The sequence below is a fragment of the Gymnoscopelus braueri genome, assembly GCF_963280865.1.
Source record: "Gymnoscopelus braueri genome assembly, chromosome: 12".
NCBI classification, from domain to species: domain Eukaryota; kingdom Metazoa; phylum Chordata; class Actinopteri; order Myctophiformes; family Myctophidae; genus Gymnoscopelus; species Gymnoscopelus braueri.
This window is the reverse complement of record NC_137614.1, coordinates 50923207-50929206: the sequence shown is the minus strand read 5'-3', so window position 1 is coordinate 50929206 and position 6000 is coordinate 50923207. Positions and strand designations below refer to the sequence as shown.

At 40.0% G+C, this 6000-nt stretch overlaps 1 protein-coding gene across 1 annotated transcript in view; it reads right to left on the bottom strand.

Annotated features, from left to right (window-relative positions):
• The window catches only part of plxna3 (plexin A3), a 182182-nt gene that overhangs the window by 39980 nt on the left and 136202 nt on the right, over window positions 1-6000 (bottom strand). The window lies entirely within an intron of this gene.

The window sequence follows — 6000 nt, the reverse complement described above, 5'->3', positions numbered from 1 at the left end:
ATGGGGGTCCGCAGCCAAATACATATCATTTTGGGTAATCCTTGACATGGAAAAAGTTGGAGAACCACTGATATAGCAACATACTGTTGCTAAAACATTTTTAGATTATGTATTTGGCCGCGGACCCCTCATCTCAAAACGTTTTGTTCCAGGGACCCCCCAAAAGCAAAGATTTCAAATGTTCACGATTTTTCAAAAAATAGCAGATCTACAAGCTCATGGCGCGGCACTCGATGAATAGCCAAAGACATCTTAAAGTGACACAAGATGCGTTGCCAGGTTGGGACGGGTTAAAGCGGTAGAAAGCATAAGAGTCCTGTGGTCTAGCAAACAGACTCGTCTGCTTGATCCAAATCTGCTGGCATCTAATTTAGATGTTTATCTGACGGAGACATCCTAAGACGTTTATTTGTAATAAAGTGCTTATCACGTTAAACCTACATTACATTATGTCTGACAAACACACGGACACCAAGCTGACCATAAACACTGTCCTCGGCGAGAGGGTGAAGCGAGGGCATAACCTGCCAGCGGTTTGATGTTTTTTTGGGGGGGTTAAATCAAAACTTTATTAAGTTGTTAACTCACCGAGTGCCAGAATTATTTCTGGCTATTTCTGGCCAGTGCGTTTTTTTTTTTTTTTTTTTTTAAGTAAAAAAAAAGTGCTTAGGAAGTGAGATACAGCCTTTTTAAGTTATAAGTTAAACAAGGAGTGGATGGAGCTGCAAATCTTCAGATAATGATATCTTGGGTTCTGAATATATATATTTTTCTTTTACTATTTTTTCAAAAACACGTGAAACACGTGATTGGCACATTGCACCATGCGGTAAAACACGTGAATGGCACTCAATGCGTTAAAAAGGTTCAAGCTCTATATTGTGAGAGTAATCATTGCTATATAGAATGTTTGGTTCAGTAACAGGAGTCTCTCCAGCGCTTTTGATAAACAGAAAACACATTTTCAGGTAGGGTAACAAATAGAGGCCTTAACAGACAACGTCACACTGATAAGAACCAGTATGCGCGCGCAGGCCGGCACCAAATGAACCCCACCGCTCATAAGATAAAGTGATGGCCATAATGTTAAAGTGGTCACTGCACTCACGCGTAAAAATGCATCCCATCAAACTTTCAGATGCTGTTTTTCTCCCAGTGTGGAGGAAGAATGCTTAGGATGTTTACTGTGAGCTCTCGCTTTTGAAATACATATTCCTTGGTCTCTGTTGTGTGTAAACAATAATAACAATTCAAAGCAGCTGCCCGCTAAGGTGTCGCGCGCAGAGAACGGCCGAGAATAGCAGACCTCCAAGCTCACAACGGTCTCATCCGCGACGCGGTTGTGAGCTTGTATGTCAGCTGTTCTCAGCGCGCAATACCGTTGCGGGGTGAAGTACATACGGTGGGGGTGCGCCTCACTAGCCAACACACAAGCGGAGAGGGGGTTGAATGAACTGAAACCAGCGCACCCCCAAAACAACAGGTTTGGGGATCTGTTGGGAATTGATTACATGAAACAGTCACCTGTGCGTCCAGTCTCAATGTTGGTAAACAAATAATTGGTCTATAACCCACCGGGGCACGGCGTCAGGCAAACTGGAACTGACACTGCGAGAGCCAAGGACTCTCTCTTTCCCAGGTGTTTCGCCCCGGGTGGGCGTGGTTTTGAGGTTAGGTTAAGGCAGTGGTTCCCAAACAGAGGGGCGTGACCCATTTGTGGGTCGCGACTGGCAAGTCAATATCCTTTTTTTTTTTTTACTTTTTTTTTTTTTAAACTGAATATCCAAAGAAATCTAAAATGACACAGATGCTTTCCCGGTCTTAGTGGGTTAAATAAATAAAAGCTAACACCAGCACAACCTCCAGCCTGCATGGTCCTGCCACATTGCACTGGCTGTGGTGTGGAAGGCTCCGAACAGAAAGACATGTTTTGCTAATGAGAGTGGTAGGCGTTAGCGAGCCTCCAGGACAGACCGGGTTACAATTAATAACTTTAAACTTCTGACTCCCACAGCTGCTGCACTGCAGCACAATAACAGTAATTTAATAGGACCACTCTCTCTCTCTCTCTCTCTCTCTCTCTCTCACACAACACACACACGGTCACACGCACGCACCCACACAGAGACACGCACGCACGCACGTCACACACACAGTGTTGATAGGTCCATTAGCTTAGCCTCGGCAGCTAATAGACTGGTGAGAGAGTCTCAATTAACCTTAGAGATAACACACACACACACACACACACACACACACACACACAACATACGCACACGTGAGTGTGCACGCAGTGGTGGAAAAAGTACTTAAGTAAATATCAATACTGCAATGTAGAAGTACTCTGTTACAAGTAAAAGTCAGAAAATTTAAAATGTCATTGAGTAAAAGTACAAAAGTATTGGTTTAAAAAATATACTTAAAAGTACCAAAAGTAAAAGTACAGCATTTTTTGAAAATAGCAGATCTACAAGCTCACAACGCGTCGCAATGCGACGCGTTGTGAGCTTGTAGATAGGCTATTTTGAAATAACCTAAAAAAACAGGGCTAAAGTGGTTATTGTATGCTTTATAATGTAATAATGTATATCTGGAAAGTAACTAAAGTTTTCAAATAATTGTAGCGGAGTAAAAGTACAATATTTGCCTCTGAGATGTAGTGGAGTAGAAGTAAAAGTACTGAAAATTGGAAACTCGACTGAAGTAAAAATACCTTAAAAGTGTACTTAAGTACAGTACTTGAGTAAATGTACTTTACACCACTGCAACATACTCTCTCACACGTGCACGCGCGCTCACAGAACATGCGCTCCTATGAAACATACAAACACACACGCAGCAGTAGATAAATGTTCAACCGTTTTTACTTAGTGTTTGTTTTAAAGGTCAGAGGTTATGACTACACTGTTAAATATGTTCATACTGATTTAACTCTGACAGAGTAACACTCTCAGAGTTTAAAATGTCACAGAGGACTTTACTGTGTATCCTATAAATGGATAGTTGTTGTTTGTGATTGGCTGAGCTGTGTTTCGAATTACACGTTATCATTCCGCCGTCGGAAAAAAAAACTGTCATTTGGGACAGGCTTTCTGAACTAGTTGGGAGATTCAGGAACATCTAGGGGTGCAGGAGTTCAGAGACCGTCCATCAGAAGTTGATTGGTAGTTATATCCAGTGGTGGAAAAAGTACTACATTTTTTCACTTAAATAAAAGTATCAATACTGCAATGTAGACTTGAGTAAAAGTACAAAAGTATTGGTACCAAAAGTAGTTTTCAAATGTCTAAGAATCTTTTGAAAATAGATCTATTTGGCTGAAGTGGTTAATGTATGTTTTGTAATAATAATATAAATCTACAAAGTAACTAGTGACTAAATTTCACAGGTTCATCCGGGTCCGGTGAATTAGACCATAATAAGATGGGGTCTATTAAACCTCATTAAACCATGCTGTGTAACTGCAGTTTGTCAACTGTCAAGGACCGTTTTAGTTTTTTCAGTCTGCATCACATTTCGTCACCAAAAGTAGCGAGCTACAAGCTCACAACACATCAAAAGTGTGGTGCTTGTGACTTGTGGACAACGCAGGTTTAAGCTCATCTTGAACTTTAAACCACAGATCATCAGCTGCAATATTCATATTTGTATTATTCATATTTATATTATCATTTATTTATTTTCATTTATTAATCTTTTACAGGAAAAATACCTTTGAGGAGCCGTTTTCTTATTTTTAATTATAATTTCAGTTCAGTTTATGAGCAGAAATGCTGCTACATGTAGGGGCTTTCTCTGCACTTCTATTAAGAGTCAATACATATTCTTAAATGCATTTAAAGAACATTTTGTTTGTGTTACTATAAATTTTGTCCATTTTATTTGATTTTTTACTTAAAATGCATACTGGCACCTAATATCGGTTATCGCTCTCCTTGATTACTAATAAACAGCCCTGAAAAAGGTCATATCGGTCGATCGCTAAACAGCTAATGACAGACTGTGTTGTTGTTTGTCTCTTATCTCATTGCTATGGTAACAAAGTAAAACTGATTGGATCACATTTCAACACACACACACACACACACACACACGCATGAACACACATGCGAGTGCGCGCGCACGCACGCACACACACGCACACACACACACACACACACACACACACACACACTTACTTCATGTACATACATTGCTGACGGTGCATGGGAGTGGACCAACAGATACGTTATCAAAGTCTATCACCATGGACTGTGTGTGTGTGTGCGTGCGTGTGTGTGTGTGCGTGTGTAATTGGCTGATGGTATGTGAAAGCATATCAGAGAGAGAGAGAGAGAGAGAGAGAGAGAGAGAGAGAGAGCTAGCTAGTCCAGTAATGACTGATTGAAGAGAGAGAGTCTGTCCATCTGTGTGTGTCTGCGTGCATGCATTTATGTGTGTACGTATGTGTGTGTATTTGTCTGTATGTGTATGTAGGCATGCGTGATTGGCATGTGTGTGTGTGTGTGTGTGTGTGTGTGTGTGTGTGTGTGTGTGTGTGTGTGTGTGTGTGTGTGTGTGTGTGTGTGTGTGTGTGTGTGTGTGTCTAATGGACAGCTGGTGACAGATCCACTTTTTAGAGCTTCCTGGAGTGACTGAGTTAAACACACACACACGAAAACGTGCACGCACACACACGTACAAATGCATGCACGCACACACACACGCACACACACACGTACAAAGAGACACCCTCCTCGTCTCTCTCTCTCCATCCCTTCTGTTTTTGCTTTTTTCCTTGGTTTGTTCCCTCTTTTTTTCATCCCTCTCTCAGCGGGGTTCAACCTTTCTTAACGAGCATCTTAACGAGCGTCACCGGGGTAATTAATTGGTGTCTGACAGACAGGAAGTGCGATCGCTCCACAGGAAGTGGACCACAACACAGCCAACTGCAACCACAGGAGAGAGTCTGGCTGTGCGCGCGCGTGTGTGTGTGTGTGTGCAACTGCGTGTATACTCAGGGGGTGTCTGCAATAAAGGCCAAAAGTGGCTTTGAGCTAATCTGTAAACACACATACAGTACACAAAATACACTTCACCTACCCCCCCATTGTACAGTTATTGTATTAACATGTTATTATAGTTACTGTATTAACATGTTATTGTATTAACATGTTATTATAGTTACTGTATTAACATAGTTATTGTACAGTTATTGTATTAACATGTTATTATAGTTACTGTATTAACATAGTTATTGTACAGTTATTGTATTAACATGTTATTATAGTTACTGTATTAATATAGTTATTGTACAGTTATTGTATTAACATGTTATTGTGTTAACATGTTAATGTAGTTATTGTATCAACAAGTTATTGTACAGTTATATCTGTATGTTTCAGTGTATTGAGGCTGTACTGTATATCCTCCCCTGAAGAATGGAGCCTGTGGATTCAGTGCTAGGCTCAGATGGGATGATACAAAATGTGTCAATGTACCGCACAATTAATGCATGATTGTTATTTTTTTTTTTTTTCGCCATATTTTCAACCCACCCATCTCCCCCTCACCCATCGCCTAATAATATAGTAATAATTAAAGTGAACATAATTATTATTTTTTTATAGATAATGGAAGTGAATATATATCATTGGAAAAAACAGAATAAATTAAAAAAGGGGAATATATGTTACAAAAACAACAAGAAAGTGAATATAATATTTTTCTCTCCTTCCCTCCCTTAAAATCACAAACGTCCACTCCTCCTCCTTTTTTACTTGAGTATCAACACAGCAATGTAGAAATACTCTGTTACAAGTAAAAGGCCCGTGTTCAAAATGTTGAGTAAAAGTACAAAAGTATTGCCATCAAAATATACTTGAAGTACCAAAAGTAAAAGTACAAAAATGTTTGAAAATAGCATATCTACAAGTGCGTCGCAATGCGACGCGTTGTGAGCTTGTAGATCGGCTATTTTCAAATATCCTAGGTATAAATAAGGCTAAAGTGGTTAATGTA